This window comes from Strix uralensis, chromosome 8 (assembly GCF_047716275.1).
Source record: "Strix uralensis isolate ZFMK-TIS-50842 chromosome 8, bStrUra1, whole genome shotgun sequence".
Lineage (NCBI taxonomy): Eukaryota > Metazoa > Chordata > Aves > Strigiformes > Strigidae > Strix > Strix uralensis.
In genome coordinates this window covers 15,195,248-15,220,004 of record NC_133979.1, presented here as the reverse complement: position 1 = coordinate 15,220,004, position 24,757 = coordinate 15,195,248, and the positions used below count along the sequence as shown (strand labels likewise).

The window sequence follows — 24,757 nt, the reverse complement described above, 5'->3', positions numbered from 1 at the left end:
TGTTTGCTTTCAATTTTATTCTTTCAAAATCATCACGCATTAAAGTTTACAATTAAGACCATATAATTATTATTATGTGGCTCAATTATACCCTTTTTTTTAGATTCTTTACTACTGGGTATATGCTCAGCAAGTTATAGGAGAAAAATAATGGCAATTGTATGTTTTCAGTGTGTTTCTTATAACTCTGTCACAACTGGTATATTTCAGGTTTTCTGAGGTGCCCAAAGGTGCCAGAAATACACAGCTTTGCTTAGATGAGGCAGAATGGCGGGGATGGTTTAGAAGCCTGTATTGCCCCAGAAGCCATAGGAACATTTGGACCAGCTCAGCTGCAGTGTGCATTGACAACTCATGGTTTTACTGAGATTTCACAATAATCACTGGTTTTCAGAGCCCCAGTTTCTTAAAATATCAGCTCAGGAAAAGCTTGAAAATATGATCCTAGTACATCCTAAAAGTTCATAAAAATGAAAGCAAATAATCATAAAAGAAGGAAGACAGGGTTTGGGTTTTTTTTCTCTGGTTCTTTAGTTTCATGATTTTTAAGCCAATCTCATAATGCATAAATGTGTCACCTTAATTTGTTAATACTGGGACTGGTAAAATTGCTTCCTGGAGCTCTGAGCAAATGCACGCTGAGAAAGAACTTCAGGAAAGCATGCAGTCAGTGATTTTTTTTTGTTTTTAACTACTAAGCTACCTTCACTACATGTACGAGAGCAAAAGCAGCAATTGTCTTACTGTCGTCCCACATCTCTGCGATGGCAATACAGAGCAGTGAACAGTGGCTGCACACAGCTATGCCAAAGCTGATTCTCACACAGGGGCACAAGGGACATATCTCTATGCCCATTCCATGTTTAGTGCTGTACTAACCTGGAGCACAACAGCATACCTTCACGTATTTCAACTGAGCCTCTACTGCAGCTGTTTAGAGCTCATGTTTGTACATCGATGAATTAAGAGTTACATAAATGCTAAATGCTCTTAAAATCAGACTCACAAAAAACTCTCAACTCTTGTGGAATGCAAATTCCAAATTAGATACCTCTTAAAGAGCAGAATAATAAAAACAGCCATCACAAATTTACCACTTCTCTCTCTTTTACATTCTGCTCAGTATGAATTTCAGTAGGTAGGTGTGTATAATAAACCACTGCCATGCTTGGCCTCTTGCGGATCTATCCTGTTTACGCATTGCTAAATCTTTTTTATTGCTTCTGACAATATGTTGTTTCATACCTTTATATCTGTACTTGTATTGGCTTTATTGTTGGGTTATCATTGTGGTGCTGAATTACACTGAAAAACACATCTGTTTATCTGATAGGGTTTGGCTCACACAAACATTTTCATGATCATAGGGTTTGGCTCACACAAACATTTTCATGATCATAGTCTTTTTTTACCATTTATTTAATATACATCTATACACAGATACACAGTTACTCTGTACCAAACATACTAGAATGTAATCACAGAATCAACTAGGTTGGAAAGGACCTTGAAGATCATCTAGTCCAACCATTAACCTAACACTGCCAGTTCCCATCTACACCATATCTCTCAGCGCTATGTCGACCCTACTCTTAAACACCTCCAGGGATGGGGACTCCACCACCTCCCTGGGCAATCCATTCCACTGCCTAATAACCCGTTCTGTAAAGAAATACTTCCTGACATCTAGTCTCTCCAGGATATACCTCAGCCCATATAGCCAACCTCTCAAACACTAGAGGAGGAGGGCTAATTTGAGAGCCCTGGGGGTAGCTCAGTGCTCAGGTCAGGGGTAGTCAGGGCGGTCAGAAGCAAGACAGAGGAAATTGCCAAAGTGGGATTTCAGGTATTAGGGTGGGAAGGTAACAGTGAAAGCTCCAGAAAGAGCTTTTAAAGTATGTGGAATAGAGACAGGCCATTTACTTCATATCTACTTGGCAGGTAGCACAAGGAAGCTCCCTGTGGCACTACAGCAAAATGGTTTTATGTTGCTGGTTATGATACAGTGTGAGGCCATAGCAGTAGCTGCTGAAGAGTAGAGAGGGTAATGAATCTGAATTAAGATGAATAGAGCAGTGGACAATTAGCTAGTTTGTCAAAGGAACAAACAATCATTAAAGGAAGCCTTTCACAATGTGAAACCATTTGTATAAGTGATGCAGCAAAGGGGACATCAATTTTGCAAGACTGCAATTGAGCTTGATCTTATTCCTAACAAGGCTGATTCTCAAAAACTCAGCAAAGTAATCAGTTATTCCCCACCTTCAGTGGGAACACAGCACTAGATCTTTGATTAAACTTCATTCCTAATATTTGGTTTGCTGGAAAAAAAATGGCCTTCTGAATCATTAGAATACTTTGATGGGACAATTTGTTTCTTCTGTTTGAATTATTTTCTACTGCAATAAACTGCTGAATGTAAATGCTAAAATACAGATTTTCAGAGAGCTAGAGAGATATTTTTAGGTTTTCAAATATTAAGACAAAATGGCATCATTTTGTATCTAAGTCTGAATTTTAATGAGCAGCTCTATTGATAATCACTGAACATCTATATTTATAGAAAAATGGAATATCATAAATACAGGATTGTGCCATTATCTACATATGTTGCATTTCTCCATACATACAGAAATCAGAGTTTAATTTCTATAGCAATGGAAATATGGCAATTTACACCAGAACTATTAGTCAGAATGTAAAATTAGAACTAAACCAATGTGTTGACTCAGTTTTTAAAAAGTTGGATCTAGCTAAATTTTTCTCATGTATGCTTTCATTTCTGCCTCACTGGTGGAACAGAGACACAATTCTGTGCTCAATCTGTAAGGTCATTATAGAAGGTTCTTAGACTTTTAATGTCATTTATTATGGTGCAGCAGTACTTGTGACCTAGGTCTTAAACACCATTAAAATGCACAGCAGCAAATCAGGAAAGCCCAGTAAAAAATGGATAGAAATTTTTTTTAATATGAGTTTTATTTCTAAAGGTTAGGTTGGTGTCTGATAAGGATTAGTAAAAATATTGAAAGAAAGAAAAAAACACTAGCAACCATGATTTTTGATTCCTACTGTATAGCAAAAAGAAACATTACTTTTAATTGTGAGTTTGAAAAGTATCCAAGTTTCCCTAAGTGAATATACAATAGCTGCTCTCTTGAGATGGAATCTCACTAGTTTGGTTGATGCTATAACTTAAGTTGTGAATACAGGGTACACATTCAGAAGAAAGCTTTACATAGTAATGTAGGAATTTTGAAAACAGAAAAGCTGATGTGCAAATTCTTGATCCATTTTCTTAACACTGTGCTCATTTTGGCACTTTAAAAATGAAAAAATGTATCAATTAAGCCATATACCTTCAGATCTTAACAGTGTGAGTGTACTCAAATAAGCGTATAAGAATAGAGTATAATGGACACAGCTAAAAATGTTGGAAGCTGGCTTTCTAGACATGTTTCTATAATCTTTGAGATTCTGATACAAAATATAGATACACACCATTGTTCATTAACATCATTTCACAAGTGATATAACAATTGGATAAGCAGAAGAAAATGTGTAATAAAATACAGGTATATGTTATCTATAGCATAAGCAATAGAGCAGAACGTAAAATCAAGAAAAATTAAATATATTTTTTTCCAAAACATGTATTAATAAAAGAATTAAAAAAAAAGCTTGCAAAAAACTGACTCCTCCTTCTCCAAACATATACACAGAAAAAGTTCATATTTTTGCTATTTATCTAAATTGATGCTTTAAGTGGTTTTGTTTTCTTTTAAACTTTAAACTTTAGTGACTGTGGGAAAAAATTTTATACACTGTGCAGGGTATTCTTTTAGGTGTGTACTTTCTAGCATTGTTATTAATAATAATAATACAAAACTGTAGCAGATCAAACCAGAAGGAGCCTTGAATATATTTGCTGGGAATTGCCTCAGGCTAAACACCAGGGACATGAAACAAACTGTTCTTATCACCTTTTTCCAAACACAGCGATTTAAATTTACAATGAAAGTGCCAGCACCAGCTGCACTTTAAGAAAGCACCACATGTCTTGATGAGCTCCAAGAAAATGGAAAAAAGCCCAGTTCAAGTTGGAGGTGTCATCTTCCTCTAGCCAGCTGGGTGACACAAAGCTGAAAGCGATGAAGTGCTAATTAGAGGTTGATGAACAGAATTTCAGAGTGGAAACTTGTCAAAATAGCCCCTACTGAATCATAGCCTTATAAGTCTGCCCTTATCTCCCCATACAGAGCACTGTCAGAGCCAGAAAAAGGCAGTGTGAATCCAAATATCTATATGGTTAAGTTACATGTTTTATATCATACCATATGTCCACTTTATCTTGTAGTTATTTTAAAATTACCTTTTTTTTTTTTTTTTAATGCAGATATATCTTTTCCCTGGTTAGTTCTTGTAGAATGTCTAGACTCTATTGTAGAAGGAGCAATCAGACTTTTTTTTAAAAAAAGATGCCTTTTATAACTGATTTCCATAAGGAAAAAAAAAACCCTCTTCCAATGCTAAGTGTGAATAAGCAAATAGCTATTTCTTAATGAGAAATATGAATAAGACCACACAAAAGAAAAATGAGGAAATGCACTGAAATTAAAAAGAAAAATATCATGCTTAGAATAGGTCTGAGTTTAGAATGGTTCTTCACTAAAAGTAAGGCATGGGGGGAGGCTTTAGCTGGCAGGCGGGTTTGGTGCTTTTTGTTCCTTTTAAAAAATGTTGATGTTGAAATGCCAGCTTTTTTGGTGAGTATCTTGTTCTAATTGGACCGAAAGCAGAAATGTTTAGCAGTGCTGACAGGCAAGTACAGGCAGGGTGATTTCACTTCTAGAAACAGCAGGAGTTCCTGCTCACACAGCAACAGCAGGTGCTCCAAGCTGGGCTGGCAGGACACCGGAAGGTAACTACAGCATTTTCACAAATGTGTCTCTTGCTCTTCCCTCAACCCCACATTTCCCCCCTTCTTCCACCTTACCTATTCATCCTAACTATTGCTATTCTTACTGAGCAAATGTTAGTGTCACTACATCCCTCCAGGTCCTGAATCAGCAAAGCCCTTATGTACATGTTACCAGCTTCAGTGGGAGACAAATATGTGCTGAATATTAAGAGCAAATTCAAAGGTTCTGTTTATTCTGGGTGACAAAAATCCAATTAATAAGAATGAAAATCTGAAGGTAGAGAGGAAAGCTGAAACCATTCTCACACTAATGCAGATGCACGACAATGCAGCAGCAAGTACTCTGTGTGTGTGTGTACTATGATAGAGCCACATATATTTGGGTCATCAGCTTGGCATCAGAATATCTTATCTGGCACTTTTTAGAAGCTTTCTCAAATTACACTGCATTGACACTGAGGAACTAACTGACTTTATGACAAATACCTGTTTCTTAATAAGTTCGGTCATTTTGTAAACTGTATGTAGTAAAATGATCATCTTGTGAACACGATATAGTTTGTGGGATAAAATATCATCAGGACTAAATTTCATCAATAACTGAGCAATTCTGAAACATCTTTCAGCCCATATGCTAACAAGTCCAGCAAAAACAAACTACATAGAGCTGAAGCATTCACAGAAACCCTTCCCCTTTGCTCTAAATTTTAATATTGGGAGGCATTACACATTCCTGTGCAATTTATGCTAGCTAATATAATGTATTTTTTAATATAATCTGAGTGTATTAAGGTCTAAAATATCAAAGTTACAGACCTTTGTTAACAACAACAGAAAAGGAAAAGATGATGAAAACTCCAGAAGTGAGTCACAACACAAAAAAAATACAGCCCTTGCCCTGAAGAGCACACAATTTAGCAATAAAAATCCAGAGTCATGATTGTTTTATGTAAATGGTATAGGCTATACAAAATCACACTTTAAATATTTAATACCTTATAAGATATGGAGTACACTTTCACATCTGTAATTCCAGTCAGTGTTTTGTTCTGTTAGCCTATTGCTTCAGAAACCTAGTTCAGATTAATTGTCTCAAAAAAAAAAAAAAGAATCCATGCTCTTTTGAAAATGTCAACTCCCATTAAACCAGCTCTCCAAAATAATGATGTTCATCTGATTTTTCCCTCTTTGATTAGGCTTGTATAATTCTGTATTATCTTGGTAGCTTTGATGCCAAACAAGATTAAATTGTCATGTACAGTATATTAAATTTATAATCTGAATAAAAAAATCACTTATAAGGCACTCAGAATCAGTATCTAGAGAGACAGCTACTACATTTACATAATTTACACCACTGACAAGCTATTATTTCCTAATTATTTATGGCCAATTATCAATTGCTGGTCAATGCTTGGAATCAGTCACTATAATTATTTTCCTATGGCCTCTTGTTTAGATGCAATAGAGACAGTTTTTATCAAGCCTCTGCACAGAACAAACATATGCATTTCCTCTTCAAAGTGATACTATTTGTTGCTGTCTTACATGTGATTTTTCTTCAGTATGAGGAAAAAATATTTCAGCTACAAACTCTGAAAGTTTTAAAGCAGCATTTTGTTACTTCTGACATGTATTCAAAACTCCTATACAAAACACAGAGGATTCCCGAGACAGGAAAAAAAAAAGAAAAAACCCCACAAAAACTGATGAACTGTTGTAGTATGAGAATCCTGTTCAATAATGTGATCTTATTGTCTATCCTCTTCTCTTTTCAATTTTTTCTCTCAGCACATTTTCATTTTTCCCTTTTGTATTTTATAAAAATGGACGAAATAATAGCTGATTTCTGCCCTCATATCTAGATTTCACTTCCACTCAAATCAGTCCTAAAGCATGCAAACAGAAATCTGCATTTGAATTCCTAATGATTCCTCCTATTGTCTCATTGCTGCTACAACCTGTCAATCACTGCTGAAAAGTGCTAATCACTCCCAGAAATCCCAGTCTCACAGACAAAAGTACCAGTCACCAAAAAAATAATACCAATTGGTCATGGATGGAAGGCAAATCTCACTAGGGATCTAACTGCACAATGGAGTTTATTAAGTCCATTTTGCTATAGTCTAGCTCTGCTAGCAGCATCCAACAGTTTCAGACTTTAATTTCAAAGTCAGCTAAAATCCACCAAAGTAACTTATATTCATTAGCTAGGCTTTAACTGAACTGCTGTGAAATCTCTTGGCTGCAAGAGCCTTTAGTAGAAGTGGCAGCTTTCATTTTCAATTTAAGGAAAATAGATCTAGTTAAATGTTGGGTACTTCTTCCTTAATCAGTTTGCTTTTTACAGGCACTTATTTCTTTACAACGTTGTTTTTTTAACTAATTGTATACATCTTTGACTAATAATACACATGAAGGAATATCTTGCAGTTAATATTCTGTACCTGACCAGTTCTCCTCTGTTACAACATTCAACTGTAGTAGAAAGAAGTAGTAACGACGAGTATATACCATGAATCATAAAGAACTGTTGCCTCAGGTCACAGAAACTGTATTTTATGTTAGAAAGGGGAAGGTAGCTAATTCAGTAGTCTTGACATCTAAACCCCACTTTTTTTTAAGCCTCAGTGCAGATTGCACTGTTTGCATTTAAAACTATAAACACAGACTGTGTTTTCCTGTTACATCAACTAAATACTTAAGTATGTTTGATCTTAATAAACTATAATTAAGCAATATACAGTAATTACCTTTTAGAAATCCCTATAGTGATTATTACCTCTGGAGTTGACTAGAGGAGGTTAAGAATGTGCAATAATTGATTTCTATTGGTTATATGCGTTCTACTTCCTATTTCTTAGAGAAGCAAATATTTTAAATGAGTGAAACTTCTCCTTAGATAAGTAAGGTTCATCTGGCTTCAGGTAGACACTACTGCAATCAGGAACTCCTACCAAAGTTGCTGTTGAAACTGCATTTACTGATTATTGCAGTGGAAGGACCACCCCTGAAAAAACTATAATACTTACATGAAAAACTGTTTGTAGATAGACATAATTTGTATATGGCTTTGTGCAATGTGTGTCTGCCTGCTTGGCATGGTTGGATTTCAGTAGGGCTACAGCCTGTGATTCTGAATGTTTCTTGCTTCAACAGGAACCCACAGCTCCCAGCCTTAGAGTGCTCCCGCAACACACTCGGTGCCTGTAGTGCTGGAGAAGTACTTGTTTTATTTCTTTATTTTTTAACTCAATGATGTCCAACACCTGAAAAGCATTTTTTTTTTTCTTTTTAAACTGTTGCAGTTTAGGTGACTTACTTTCTTACAGTTAAAATAAATAGCAAGCTTCAGCACAGTGACTGCAAACCAGTATATAGCTCCAAGACACAGGTTCATCAGTATACTTCTCGCATGACTACAGTGCTCATTCTTTTGGATTTCTGATTTTAATACAAATAATAATGCAACTCAGATGACTGCACACATGGTGAATCAGGAGGGGAAGCAAGCTTGCACTTCAGATATGCTCACTTTGTGATACAAGCCACTCTAGGCACATTAATTCAGAGGTACATTAATCCACAGTGCCACCTAGCCACCTGTGTATATTTAGTTTAAATGTGACAAAAAGAAAGGCCTTCTAAACTGTAAAAACTGTTAACCCTCTCCCCTTCCCCTCCCCTCCAGTTGCTAGATGTAGATGGAGTAGAATAATAAAAAAATAGCCCAACGTGTTTATAGCAACTGTTACTGACCTAAAGGAAACCTGCAAATCTTTGCTACAGCTTTGTGTTACACTGTTATTACTCCAAACAACATAAACTAGGATATTAGCTGTGCTGAATTAAAATGAAGAATTCTATAAACACCTGCTTTGTTGTGCAAAACTTGTTTCCCTGAAACACGGAACCTCTTTCCCCCTCTTCTCTGTTTCCTTCTTTTCAGCTCTAGCCTTAGAACTAAATTAGATTTTACATTATGTTTATGTTACAAGAACGTTTTAAAGCTTCAGCAAGTATCTAATTTATCTTAGGCCTTATTATCGTAGAAATAATAAAGTCAGGCTAGCAGATATTAAAAGACATCCTAATAGATATTCTCAACCAGTAATATTCCCACAGCAATTTCAACACATATCCTGAGTACACCAAACCTCTTTGACAGAATGCTCAAAGCACCATGTAGTTCCCAGCTCAAGGTGTGACAAAAAGGAGTTGCTTTTAAAACTTCTTTCCCCTTTGACAGAGACTGCACAATATTCCCTGACTACCTTTTACAATTTGCACAGGAAAGGAAAGAAAGTATGAGAATTGAAATGTCCCCAGCAGCTACCCAAAGCAAAGCCTGAGGCTGGTGTCTGTCCCACCCAGTGAGAGGCAGAAAGTGCCGAACTTTTTCCTTCCTGGCATTTATGCCACTTCCAGGCAGGACAGAGTTCTGTTGAATATTAACTTACATATTACAATTTAGTGTGTGACACAGTGGGTGGAGGGTACATTTGGAAGCCCTCCCAGCCACACAGGGTTTTGGCAGACAGTCATTCCCCTTTGCAGGGTCCAGGTGAACTCCATGGGGTTTGGAGGCTGAACAAGGCAAGTTGACCCAAGAACCGAGAGAAGTGCCCCAAAAGACTGGAGAGACTTTTCTGTCCCCTTCATGTAGCAGTCTACATCCAGCCTCTTTGTATGTTAGCACTGATAAGGTGTTTGAACATGATTTCAGGGCAAAAATTTTATTTAAAAATAATTACAGTTTCTTTAAATTCCTGCTAACATGTAACATTTGCAGAAAATCTTCACTTTGAAGAGTATTTTTAAGGAAGCTGCATAAGGGAAATCACTCAGGTCCCTATTCCTGTAAAATCTGCCATCAGTCTCTAACCAATGCAAAAAAAATTTCTGCTGCAGGCTCTCTGCCTGCCTGGCTTCCCATGCCTTCTGTCCTTGCTTAATGCCACTTTCCTACATGTCTTGGCTCTGCTTCCCTATTATCCTTACCCACAGATTCATCATTTCCCAGGTTTCTGCTGCTGCTCTTGTCTCAGCATTACCATTTGAAGGAAAAAAACCCAGAAAATATAACTTTAAGATATAAGTTTTCCCACTTCTTTACAGAAAATTTTTCACCCTTATTCAATTTCCTATGAGTAGAACCAGTGATCCTTCCCTGCTTTTTGTCCTTTTTAAAGAAAGCAAGCTGATTAAAAAAAAAAAATGGCACAAACAGAACACACAGTTAACATACCAAAAAAAGAAAAAAGTCCCAAAGAGCAAAAGCCAAATAAAGAGATGGGTTGTTTGTGACACAGAATAAAATAAACAGTTCTTACTTCACAGTTTTCTTGTGAATAAAATGGCCAGTTTCCAGTCCCCTCCCTTGATACCAGACCTAGGCTAGTGCCAGGGTACTGCAGACATTGTTTCTTCCACAGTTCATTTTTTTTTTCTCTTAATATCCTATTTTGATGATTCTTTTGTTAACCTCTTTCTTTCTTAGCACAAGGTACATATAGAAATATGTGCTCATGTTTCTCTCCTTCCTTACTTACTGAACATTCACTGGCATCTTTTTCCTGTTAAACACTTGATCCTGACAACAATATAAATCTGAACTAATAGGCCAAAATATACTGAATATATTGACAAGAAGAAAAAAAGTAAAAAGAGAGAGAGACTTAACTGGTGAAAATTAAAGGACAGACAGTAAGAGGCCTTTAAAAAAAAATAATCAGGATTTGAAAGTTAAATTTTGGAGGCAACCCTTCAACCCCATCAACTTCGCAACAAATTCCACTGTCTACCACTGGCTTGATCAATATAGGGTATGGACTATTTCAACAGATCCTGCCTGGTTTTGGTGGAAGTAAAAAAGTTAAAATTCAGGGTTTCCTTTGGATCCTAGTCCCATCCTTCCCAACGGAGTGCCTGTCCTTTCTACATAACTTCAATACTCATTATTTCATATCAAAGTAAATGTAGTGGGCAGGATGATGACTGACATCTGATCCAAGACAATGGGTTAAGGACCCAGTGTCTGGTAGCCTTGTGCTTTGACAGTCATTTTCTCCTGGTGACTGTTAGCCATTGTTTGATAACTACAGACTTCCCTTCCCACAGACCTTTCTGAACTCTGCTGTCTTTGAACAACACACAAAATGTGAAGAAAAGTATTTACCAGCCGGTAATTACAAGCCACCCTTCATGTAAAGGTAAACGGTAATGAAGAATGTGCAAAGAATAGTTAGCACTGTCAAAAGAAAAAAAAAAAGAAATCTTGTAAAACGTAAAGCCATACAAAATGCCTTATAGACTTATCCTGCAGTAACTGTATCAATTAACCATGCTAAAAGCCCTAACTCAGATGGGCACTGCACACAGCATGTCTGCCAGTGTTTTATTATCAAGTCCATTATGATGAGTTCTTGTCCTAGACAAAAGGAGAACAGAAAAAGAATTCAGGCTGACAAATTAGACTTGAAATCAGTTTCATTTACATAACGACTGGAAGTTCATTAATAACAGAGTTTTAATTATTCATGCTCTTGTTTCACTAGATACAGCAGTTTTCCCCCTGCTGTGCTGGATGTCTGGATTAGCTAAAATGAACCATAGCAAACTGATAGACTGCCCAGATTTCTTAAGTTCTTTGCTGCTTTCAAACTACCAGGGAGAACACTTGGGGGTGGAGAGGTAGGAAAGGGCTGGGGGAGGGGAAGAAACCCTTTTCTTCAGCTGTTATAACATGCTAATAAAGGAGATATTTGAATTCTGCTTTGGGTGCAAACTTTGATTTGATGGGATCTCAGTCTCAAAATCCAAGCCATAAGAAAAAGTTTGAGAAACAGATCCCAGATTCTGTTCTGTATCAACTTGCCAACTTCTAGTTCCTTATTTAGATCACTTTAAATCAGTAGCATCAACACTGGATATTGGTGTGAGCAGAGAGCATTTCTAGAGAATAACCACATTTCAGTCTCTCATAAAGAACTGTTTAGCATCTATGCTAAAATCATGGTGTATTTTATAAATTGAGTTTTCTCCCATTTCTTCCATGGGCTCTTGCTTTGCATGTTTCCTCTGGGGTCAGCTTAATTTTTGAAGTAGAATAAAGAAGGTCAGAAACTAATATATTTTCTACAGAAAAAATGAGATTACTAGGATCTTTGTAAAAAATTCATCAAAACGCAACAATGAATGGACATCTTTATCTTATAAGGATAAGTTTTTCCCGTCACAGCATCTAACAAGTAACTCCCATTGACTTCAACATATCCTGCAGTGAAAGAATAGGACCCGTGGATTTTACATGACTATTTGCTATTCAGTGAAACCTGAGGGCCCTACTCTCCCGCTGCAGGATGCATGTAATACCCATTGAAATCAATGGGAATTACTCTTATGTCCTGCAGCACAACCAGGCCTCACAGCTACATGTTGTGAACTATGAACACTGGCAGGTGGACAAAGTGAAGGATATATTTGAAAAATGATGCTTACTAAAAGCTGTAAGTTATACTTTGAAATTCTTCCTTTTTCTCATAGCATGTAACTAAGGCATGAGACCACAGGTCTTTTCTTCCAAAACCTGAAGTTTTCTGAAAACAAAACAATGAATGGAATAAAAAGATTTTGTGTAGAAATGAAAGCAAACAAATGATCTCTTAAGCTTTTACTGTTCAGTGTTTGCTTTTTGCTGGAAACGCCAGTAGCTTTTTTGCTCACTTTCTCTCTGTCCTTGAAAAATTAATAATATAGCTAAAAAAAAAAATAACAATGAAAAAAGTCTTAAGAGGACAGAAAGGCAGGGATTCAATAGACATCTGGATCATGTTTGCTCTGGTACTTTTTTTAGGAGCCTTTTATATTATGTTGCTGCAGGGGGCAAAGAAGAGAGATTTCCCCTGTATTTATATTTGAATTCAGGTACAAGTAGTCAGCCATCTAATTTTTGTCAATATGTTGCACCTTCTAATTCTGTTTATTGGTAGATAGCGTGCACATCTTGTATATCATGTCTATAATAAATGTCATTGAATGTGCATAATTTTTTTTTTTTTTTTTTTTGAATGGAAGCCAATTGTAAACTAAGAGAAAGAAAAAAATATAAAGCTGGAAGTCCAAAGAGTTAGACTACATTACAGCTGTATCACTGTCTCTCATCAGATAGCTTACCTGTTGACCCTGGGCCAAACCATAAACACCTCAGCCATGCTGATGGCTAAGGAATATATTTGTATATAATTATTCATCTGAAATGTTCTGCAGGGCTGAACAAAAATTCTGGGAGTCGCTGTTCACCACTGTGAATAAGCAGTGCATAAACTGACCTTATATTTTCAGGCCCTCTCCCTGGAAATAAGGTGACAGCATTTCCCTGACTGATCAGTTTACTCCATGAATACATTCCTCAGTCAGGTTATAGTGATGAACACAGTAAAAATCTGAAATGAAAAGAACCGTTAGATTCCTGCTTGAGAAGATTTGGTTGATGCGGACAATTTCCTATCAGTCTGAGAGTGAAAAGATGTAAGTGTTGTATGGATGCATTAACCATGTAATATGTTTTTGATTGGACTTCACGAGAATGATGTGAGTTTCTTACAGCTAGCTCCAAATTTAGGTTGTTTATAAAGAAACTAGTGCTAAGCTGACAGACTGGAGAGGGTCTAGTGCAAAAAGAGGCCTGCTTACCACAGAGGCTTTGTATGGACAGAGATCTCCCCAGAAATTCGTCAAAAAGTCTATGAATGTATTTCATTCTTATTCTCACCAAGTTCCCAGACATATGATGTCTCTCACATTCCTATGGGAGATCCTATGTTTCTAACTGTTCTTCTAATCTTTTAGGAAGCATACCAGGCAGTTCCCATTGCACAGATGGCATGCAGTGCCTAACTGAACTAGCAGACTTGGTGCTGTCTCAATGCCTTTTACTGGCAGGAACTGATTGAGTAGCCCTGATTGATACTCTTAGTACTAGCTGGACAATCTGCCTTGCTATGTTTAATCCACAGACCATGTGGCTGTTGGGAGACACTTTTTTTAACAGCTTTTTAACAATTTACAAGGGCAGCTTTTTTGAGAAATTATCTTTCCTGGTTTTAACATGTTGCTGTCTCTACACGTTCTTCGTCTATCACTGGATTTTCTAAAAAAACCCATCCCTTGTATCTCAGTGTGGTTTATTTTCAGTTGTTTTGAAGTTTTAGAATATAACTCTGCAGTGTAAAATCCTGGAAAATAACTTGGTGAAAAAGTGTCACAAATGCAGTCATGAAAAAATACGGACACACATATCACCTCCTTGTCATTGACAGATCATGTTGCTGAAAAACCTAACAAGAGATAAAAGCTTTAAACAACACATTAGAGCAAATTAAGCATACTGAAGGACTCCCAGATTGCTGTTCTGGCCCACATTTTCAAATATTCTAAATTCAAACCTAGCCAAGACTTGACTGTTTGAGGCCTTAAGCTAACAAATAGAGCTCTTAATTTTTACACAAGAAATTAAAGATGAAAATTATCTACCTTTGATCACTTCTTTTTGAAAAGTGACCTACAGCACACGTTTTTGAACTTGTCAGACCTAATAGTTTTCTTTAAATGAAGTCACAAACTCAATCCCATTTGGCCCACTGCACAGTGCGTGATGCAGTGAATATGCATTTTTCCACACAGCTAATAGGAGAATTATGTACTACCTCTTCTTTAAGGAGGATACTTACATTGAGAGGAAGAGACAAAAGAAAGTTGTTTTTCAGATCTAATCTTTGTTATCTCCATTTTCCACATTTAGAGTCCTCATGGTTTTACCTGCTCTCACCAGGTAATTTCCAGTCATTCACTAGTTTCCCTTTAGCCTCAATAAGGAAATCTTCAAGTAAGGTTAGTGCAGAAGATTAAGACTGCATTAAGATTAAGTCTGAAATGTTCTGCTACCAATTAGCCCTCTAGTATTTCTGTAAGCCTTGAATTTTTGATGCGATCAATGACACCAAGTGGAGCCATCTTCTGTGGAGTGGTTATTAAAGATATAAAAATCAATACAAAGATGATACTTGGAAATCTATATCACAAGATAATGAATCACCATGAGAGCCAGCTAAGAAGGGATGTCAGCAAACCAAACAGAAGGTTTGTGCATAACAAATTATTTGATGCCAGTAGAGTTTAAGCTAAATTTTGCATGAGACAGAAGTCTTCAGGCAACACTTATGATACATTTGCATGGCAAGGCTTTAATGAGATGAAGACACAAGACCAACCATGCACAGGGCTTTTTTGTGCATTAAAGAGAGACAGAAGGAGTGAGAGATGATTGAGACATATGGGATTAAGACAATAATGCTATAATTTGACTTTAATGACAAAACAGCATCAAAACCTTTCTCTGTCAGTAATCCTCATTCAGTTTCTTTAAAATGAAACATTATTTGCCTGCACCTTAAATACTGATTGTTATTGGAGTTGTGTATTGGAGCTTCACAGGATACTCCAGATTTAATTTGAACTAGGGATTGATTTAGTTGCCTTCAAAGACAGGTTTTCCTTTCCAAAATTGAACTAGTGCATGACTTTGCAAGTTCATTTGGGTTTACTGCTCGACACAATTGTATGAGACTTTACAGCATTTATGGTACGTTTTGCCCTGCTGATCTCTTGTTCACTCACATGTACAGACACACATACAGATTACTATTAAAACAAACACTCTTGCTGCCCCCCTGCCTTTTCGCTGGGAAATACATTCCTCACTAAAAGATACTGATTCAAAAGACTCACACAGTTCAAATCCATATTATATGAAAAACATAATCACTTTGAACTTCTAATATATCAGTTAGAAGGTTCTTAGAGCATTTTACTATCATTAGTTATGCTATAACTTTTCTGAAAGATGAGGACAGCACATTCTCATTTTGCAGATCACTCACTTTACTGAGGGATGTAAAAAACCAAAGAAACTAACGTTAAGATATGATAAGGTCTTAGGCAACTTGAATTGTCTTCAGTTGTGGGGCATTTACCTGCTAATTGCCTATCTTGTCTATTTAAACTGTGAGATCTGTGGGATGCAGCTAGATTACTATGAGTCTCAACCAGGGCCTCTGAACACTAATGGAATTCAAATGAATGATATTAATAAAAATCAGATAATAGTATCCCATAGGAAGTCTAGAAGATCCAGAATGACAACAGGTCCTATAATGCATTTTATTCTACTGTAGCTGCAAAGCCAATCTTAGCCTAACATTCAGATACCTTTACACCAACATTTTTTAGTTTTTTCCTTTTTTTTTTTTTGTTTGTTTGGGTTTTGGGTTTTTTTGGTTTTTTGGGTTTTTTTTTGTACAAACTGAATATATTCCTTTTTAGATTCCATATTCCCTTTCAAGGCCTATTTGCTCTTATTCAGTAGGATTAGGGCACTTTGAACACACCTGTTGTGGTACAATAAAAAACACTTCTGTTTCCTTGTTTTTGCTAGGCACACATAGCTTTCACATTTGCAGCTGGTAAGTAGAAACACTCACAGATAATCATGCTCACAATCACAGCTTATTGTGCTTTTAACAGGACACTAAATGCAAGCCTGTTATTCTTTGTTAATCAGTAACTGTGTGTGGGTTGACAGCCACTAGATTATTATTTTTTTATTTTTAGTTTGTAATTTCTCACCTATGACAAATACCCTCTCCAAATCAAGAGACTAAAAGGCAACAGCAGTTCAGATCCTCAACACGGTACAAGCATACCTACAAAGGTTGCATTATTTGAGAATTGGCTCTTTGTCCTCTAAGCAAGAAAACCACCAAAACGTTGCAGCAACTCTACTGCTACCTGCTAGATGTTAGCTGGTGAGTTCGTGAATTAACCATCTAGTTGCACAGCGAAGCTACTTCAAAACTAAATAGAGAAATAAAGAAGAGCTGTGACATACTTTGTGCAGTTTTCACCACTCATTGCAGTTTTGACTTAATTTGTTTCCCTCCCTCTTTGCATCTTGAGTCTTTGAAGGTAAATGAACCATTCGGTGTCATAAAACAAGGAAAACTAGAACAGCCTTCAGTAAAAACAAAAACTAGCGGAAAAAGGAGATCTTTTGCAGGCAACATTTCACATGGCTCAAAACGTCTTTGCCGCAGTTTTAAATTCTGCAGCCTTGCGATTGTTCTGACACCTCTTTATTGTTCCTTTTAAGTGCAAATGCCTAGGTAGCATCAGTATAAATGAAACAGTAGTGTTCACAGATTGCATTCAACGGCTGTTAGAGCTTCCTCTCCTTCATCTGCACAATTTGCATCTATTATAGGCTCAAGAATATAGCTTTTGCCGCTTCTCAGTGGCCTCAGAAGGACACAAGATCCCACCCTAAAGGACTACAGTTAGGTTGATCTTTAAAGCCCTTCCTAGAGGCAGCCCTACTATGCTGCTTACTGAGGGATAGGAGGAGGGGAAAAAGTTGGTACGGTGAACACTGAAAGACAGCACTATGATGTGCAATGCAAGTTCTCTGAATGATCCCATTTTGTGATAGCCACCACAAAATTTAGGGTGTTTAATTTGAATTGCTAATAAAGATGCAGAGCCCTAGTCTGAGACTGCGGCACAGGCATTCATGGCCTCCTGAGCATGGCTCTGAGGGGTTTTGCACAGTGATTTGTGCAGTAGTCTGCCTCTGGGGTGCAAGAAAGAGGTGGGTGAACGCATTTTGTACCTGTGAAATTCACATTTCTTTCACAGTACCTCAGGGAAAAAGAGTGTATGGAGAACAGGCTGTATCATCTCTCTTAATTCCCTATTATCAGTTATGTGCTGAGAATATTTTAACAAAGGGTTCCTTCAAAAATTAACCATTATGACCTGAGCTAAACCCCTGGCTAGTAGCAGGGAAGTGTTTTCACACATAGAAAGATAACATGCAGGAGATGCTCTGTGTTTGCTTTCTGATTGCTCAAACCAAGAGAGGAGACAACTGCTCTTAACAAATCAAATATATGAAATGCAGAAGCTGCCTATTATTTATTTCTGAGAAAATAATATTTTGATGATTTGACTGCTCTCCTTTGATAGAAAGTTTTATAGATGAGATCCAGAACCTTTGTTCCATCTGTGGAAATGTTTGCAATAATTGACAGGTGTGCCATTCTGGACTTCATTCCAATAACTAAAATATTAAAATTGTGAGTTGTTTATGGAAGAAACTTACAGTATTTATGTTCAATACTTAGAGTGGTCCTGATTTAGGAAGGGAGACCTTTAGGTATGGTGCCAATTATAACCAGGGCTAGAGGTGACAGCATATAGAATGTGGTTTTACTATCCTGTACGATTATTAGCACATAAGTCCAACATTTCAATACAGAGTCACACTGCAGCGTGTGATGCCATTGATGTTGAGGTAGTACACACATTGTCCTTTCTGTCATGAGACTCCACTATTACAATATTCACATAAGGTGAAAGCAAAAAGACTACTGCTATTATTATTATTATTTTTCTTTGTTGTGTCTCTCAGGAATCAGAAGATAAGCCAAAGCCTGGAGACAGGAATGCATTGTAGTAGGCCACCCTGCTGATCAACTAAAACAATAAGTTATCATATTCTTTATCTCCATGACAATGCAATGGGATTATATTATTTTATCTTGTTTTACTAGCAAGGCATAATTGTATACAGCCTTCTCACGGAGCACACAAAGTACTGAGACTGGGAATTTGAAAAAAGGAGCTAGGTGTATGGAAAGACTTTTTCTTCCACTCTGATCAATAGAATGAAAATCTGAAGAATCACTGACACAACATCTTTCATATTCTCATTCTTTTTCTAAATAGAGAATGTATTTCACTTACAGAAGTGAACTATTATAAATGCAGTTGGAGTCTGCATTATCTGTCCTTTGTATCCCAGTCATCTGCTTAAAATCTTTCTTTGTCATACTTTTTTTTTTAAAAGAAAAGATTTAGGTAAAATCTCTTCAATGACCATAAGAATTTATAAGCAAATACTCATTTGCATATCTAGCTTTCATGTGATACAAAGTAAACCTCTCTTTAAACACATAATAGACACATCTTCCTGAAGACAGATACTTGTTTCAAATAATGTTTTGTTCCATAGTTAAAAGAGATGAGATTTCCTCACATAACCTACAACAAAATATTGGAAAGGACTAACTTTGCTGATTACTTGCCTTTCTATTTTAAAGTGACACTTGTCTGTTACTGCCTTAAACACCTTGCAGAAAGACTTCAGAGTCTCACTACAGGTATGCCATCAAATGTGTTGCTATTATTCTCATATAAATTTGAACCAGAGACATAGAAGTGCAAATCACAATGCCTCAACCTTCTAAAGTAGGCAGTGGCTATACAGAATATGGATTTTTTACCCACTCTAAACATTCTAGCAATTCATTTTCAGCTACACCTTTTACTTATCTAGCACAAAATTAATTTATGTAACATACTTTAATTCTCCAAATTAACTTAAAGACAAGTTTTCTTCTATCAGGAGAACACAGAAGTCTTGAAGTTACAGCATGATGTTATTAATATTCAAATGAAAGAGAGTACTACTGTAGTTATTAAACTTAAAGTCTGCAAGGACTACATTTGCCACTAAACTCACTTGCTGTCCACTTGTCCCTGCCTAATGACTTAGAGATTGTCCATTATTACTAGAAAAGAGGAGTTGAATACAGATATCACAGAAGGTGTAAAACAAGCACAATATACGTTTATGTATATAGATGAATTTCATGTTCATATTCCTCTGCATTTCCCACTAAAACTGCATTTGAAGCAAGGTAATTAAATTAGACTACTGGTAGAACTCCAGGAGAGATTAGCTCAATCAGACAGAAAAATCCCAATAGCTTCATTGATATTCGGTTGCACCCTTCCAGACAGAGAGGTGAATACAGAACAAACAGATGCAAGCAGGAAGATAACCACTTGGCAAAACCTGGACACAAGAGCACAGTAGCCAGCTAAGTACAATCATCCAAGTAGGATGGGGACCACAGAAAATGGTTCATTAGGAACCCTTACAAGGCTTTTCAGCCTCACGTGGCACCCTTTTCAGCCCCTTGACACCAAACGCCAAATGCTACTGGCCTCTCTCTCAAAAGCAGCATTTTTTTAATTGTCACCGAGGCTGCACAAGCAGTGCCAGGAGTCACCCCTCTCACTTGCCTCATGCTTCCCACCACCTGGTGTTGGCAAAGATCCCTTTGGCTGGCAAGGCAGTGAGACTTTATTTTTCCTTGTGGCTCTTTTGTAAAGGGTACAATGTGGATCGTTGTCTCCTTACGTATAATTAAGTGCTTAAGTGGCAGCATGTCATGCTGCAATGTTGGGATCTTAGCCTGGGTCCTGAACTAGCTTGCAGGCTCAGAGGGCTGACAGACAGCATTGCATTGAATAACAGTGGGGAAAATTACCAAATAGAGTTAATTCACCTAGGGGATAAATGCACATGAGAAATTTAAAAAAGGGCCTACCTGCATCTCAACTTTGTCACAAATGCTTTAAGGAAAGGATAGACGGAAACAGTGATGAAGAAGCCGCCAAATTCAGTCTGCCACAGTAGGATCTCCAATTCCTTACAGGTCTTACCCAAGATTAGGTCTCATTGTGCCCAGCTTCAGATGAAGTGATGTCCTTGGAGTGCTGTCACCTGCAGGAAGCACAAAACCAAAACCAAACAAACACAAAACATTAGTGCATTTAAAATACAAACATTACAAGCCATAAAAAAGCAAAACACGATAAATTTACTCACATCCCTGGCCAGAAATGAATCTATATTTATCTAGCAAAGGGAAGGATGTAGGGTACTTTTCTTCCTTGGTTAGTGAACCTTGAGGACTGCCAGAATGGTGCTGCAGAGAGGGAGGGAGGGAGGAAGGAAAAGGTGGCTGAATGAATCCAGGAGCTCAGTTTGGAGGATGAGAACAGATGAAAAACTGCTGAATCCCATGTAGCAATGGAAGGGGGTTAATAAAATTAAAAAAAAAAACCCAAACCCAAACCAATCAATTCTTAATCTTCAACAATTAGTTATTTGAGGAGAGCATTGTTGCCACCTGCCTGTATTGATCATGAAAATTAAGGTCATTCAGTGGAAGGCTGCCACCACCATTAAATCTGAATTTCTTTCTTGTCCAGAGGGAAAGTAGTTGCCTTTGGAGACTGAATAAAGACAGGTCTGAATTCTTCCTCAACCATGGATCCAGTGAGAAAGACAAAGGGGTTATTTTGATTTGCACGCTATTGCTTCCTTTCATGCTTTTTTTCTTGAAGTGGCATGTGGTCCTTTAAAAGGAGCAGGCTCTCAGCTTGCCATGGGACCCCATTGTTTTCTATCTCTGGTTGAAATAAACCTCCTGAAATATGTTTGGTTTCTCTTAAATTTAAAAGTGGTGGCCAATAGTCAGCTGCAAATGGGCTCAAAATGATCTTAGCCAGTGCAGATTTAAAACTCCCTCATGACTTGCTGTGAAACAAAGCACAGTGAAACCTCTCTCATCATCTTCATCTGTGAAATTGTGGTCAAACCTTCCTTTCAGCTATCCTCAATTCAAATCTGGAGATGTTCTTTTGACATCAATGCAGAGAATGTTAGATTCCCAGCTAATGCAAGCAAGCAAATTTCCACTGAATTTAGTGAAATTACTTCAGGATTTGGCTTTGAGGCTAAGCTCACTGTTCCATGGGCTTAACTGAGTATCCCCTGCCCCCCCCACATAATCTTTCCATCCAACTCCCTCTCCTACTTTCTCCTCTACTTGCTCCTGGTATTTGATAAGAGCCCCAGACTTACTCTTTGCCAAATGAAGCAGACAAGTGTTTCATTACTCACTTTTATTATTTTTTTAAACGTTTATCCTATTTGTGGTTCTGTCTTAAATAATAAGAATTAATAAATAATAAGTGATTTGCATGTGTCTGGGAGCCAAGAAATGTCTTCCATTCTTTCATACATTTCTGATCTGATCAAAAATATTTTATTAGAAGAAATGATTACATAAGGTTTACGGGGGAGGGGAGCATGAAACTAGAGTTATTAATAACTGAATACTCCAGGAATTCTCCAGACTAAATTGGCTACAAGAATTTGATTCTAAGCTGAGACAGAAGATCTTTAATATTATCAAAGGAGAGAAAAAGAGAATAACAGCTTTGCAACAAAAACCAAACATATGAATAAAAACTTACTTTGGAATTGATACCCAGAGTGAGTAACTAAGAGAATGAGAAACTAAATCAAGCTCACAGCTAAGACATAGGAGCTCTGTTCTTATATCGGTTTTGATTACTGTGCATCCTCAAGTAAGAAACTTCTTTAATATCTGTACCTAATGGATCAAATTGAGATATTGATACTATCTTTAAAGAGTTCTGACATCCTTGGTGTTAAGTATTATTATTATGGCATGCTTGTGTCTGTGGCATGGTTTTTGAAAGCAAAAGCTGCTAGTTTCAAGCAGAGAAGTAGCATATGTTCAGTTTAAAATTTAAATGTGTTTATAACTGAACGCTAATGGCAATGTCATTTATTCACTTAACAATTCTGCAATAGGCTGTATGAAGCAATCCATTTTTAAATACATTTATTGGTATTTTATAGAGAAAGAGGAGTTAAAAAGTAGCTGAGATTCATCAGGAGTTGCAGTGTACCATAAGGTGGCGAATGCTGCCCTCTGGCTCAGATTGGCAATGGTCACTTATTTAGAAGTGGTTTATTTTCAAAGAGTGGGGGAGACAAGAAAGGTTGGGGCTCAACAGCTTTCCTTAATACTTTGGTCTGTAATAGTTTAATTAAAAGACTAAATGCTTAAAGTGACACCATGTTAAAAAGAAATTTCCTCAAGGATTAAAGGTTGTAGTTATTTTAAAATTATGTTTTTCAAATATCTGCAACACAGAAGAGGAGCTGTTTTCTGTCATGTATCTTTATCTTAAATGGGCCCTATAAAAGAGTCATGTCAGCATTAAACTTACAGGCCCATGGAGGACAGTTTCTTTTACACGGATTTTTTTTTTTAACATTTCAAGAATACATGTAACTTATTTCAATGTATTATTTTACAGTTTTAGGCAAGATTTAATAACAAAGGAAAGGCACGGTATTCTTTATCCATTCATGCAGTGGAGGAAAGCTTAGTCCATTTCACTGAAAGATAGTGTGATTGAGATGTGTATGTCTGCAGCTTAAACATAACAGCTTTAGAATTTGCTAAAGATTATGCTTACATTATTCTGCTGTAGAGACACCATTGCTTTTTTAAAACCGTGTGTGAAAAAGTCTTTAAGAAATAGAACACAGTGATTTTATTGTGCTCATTCTCCTAGAAATAGACCATCTTTCCCCTTAAAAGTTGCACCTTCCCTTGTACTGCCTGCACCCTTTGCATTAGTTGGAATTAAGGGGAAATCTCCCTCACTTTTCAAAGTGAGGAAAAAATTTCTATTACAGAAGGTAAATGTTAAGCACTGCTCCATTGCCACCCTCCCCATACCAAGTCTGCCCCACAGGAAGCCCAGAGCCTACCTGCCTTGCTGATCGCTTGCCTGGCACGTTGATCCCCAGCAAAGAAGCATTAGACCTGGTGTCCTTCTGAGTGCAATACTCAGTTTTATTTTCCTACTTTCTCCTGCCTAAAATTCAGTGCTGCTGGGTGTAGTGGTAGAGGAAGTACAAAATCGAAGAGACGGTACAGGCCACATGTTCAATCCACATATACAGCAAGTAGGATTTCCCCCCCTCAGTCTTTTATAACATCACCTTATATTCAGACCAATACGGTATGACCATTCTGATATGGTAGTATTTTATACCAATCTTGCACTCATGTGAATGACTATGTAGGGTTTAGCACAATAGGAAATTCAGCCCCGTGACTAAGTCCTAAAGCTCATCTTTTAAGAATAGAAGCTGGAAGAGAGACTGGATGCCTGTCTCTCAAGATGATAAAATGCAGTGTTCTAAATACAAGGCAGTATTTCTCCTGGGAATGTTTCATTTTGGGTAAGAGAGCAGTACTCTTTCCATAGCTGAAGAAAAAATTTTGTTTGTCTTAAGGGAGAAAGTTCAGAGCAGCTTTGGGAACAACCATCTCAGAATCAAATTGCAAATAGAAAGGAGAAATTGATAGGGCTTTTTGTTCACTGATTGTACACACCGACATAACAGTAATTAAAAAAACAACAACTTTAGTATATTAAAAGAAAAAGGAAACCCAAAGCAAATGTTCAAAGGAAAGATTTTTAGAAGCTATGAATGCAATATGTGAATTCAAAAGACCCAGTGGAATCAGGTAAGGAGAGCAAAATACCCTGGGAAACCACATAATGTGCTCTCAGCTGCACTTAACAGTGAAATTCACACTCACAGAATGAGTCCTAAGAATTCTTTCCTATAGAAATGAGAAAAATCAAGGCAACTTGTAAATCTTCTAGCTTAAGTTTTTATTTGAGAAAGGCAAATGTTACACTAATTTCATATCCCTGTAAATAAGGAGATACAGAAAATCTTTTAGCATGCAAGATACCTCCTTTCTTTTTTTATTCAGCAGGGGATATTTAGAATCAAGTGGAAATTACTGAAGTGAATCTGAGTTTTTCAGCAATAAAAGTGGCTGTTTGGAAAACCTAGTCTCCATGTCTTCAGCCACTAACATGGCTTCTGAGAAGGAAAGCACCTGTTTTGAGAGAAGCCACGTAATTAGAACTGATGGGAAGACAGAAAATCCTTTTTGCAACAACACTGTGGTTTTGAAACTTGTTGTTGCTCTGCTTTGAGCTCATAAAAAGCTTTTGAAA

The 24,757-nt window shown here is 37.0% G+C and overlaps 1 protein-coding gene across 19 annotated transcripts in view; it reads right to left on the bottom strand.

Annotated features, from left to right (window-relative positions):
- ADGRL2 (adhesion G protein-coupled receptor L2) overlaps nucleotides 1-24,757 on the bottom strand; it is a 393,202-nt gene that overhangs the window by 296,591 nt on the left and 71,854 nt on the right. For all 19 annotated transcript variants that reach the window (XM_074876378.1, XM_074876380.1, XM_074876379.1 and 16 more), the window contains exon 2: nucleotides 20,434-20,609. The gene's annotated coding sequence lies outside the window, so the exon portion shown is untranslated. The remainder of the gene's footprint in view (nucleotides 1-20,433; nucleotides 20,610-24,757) is intronic.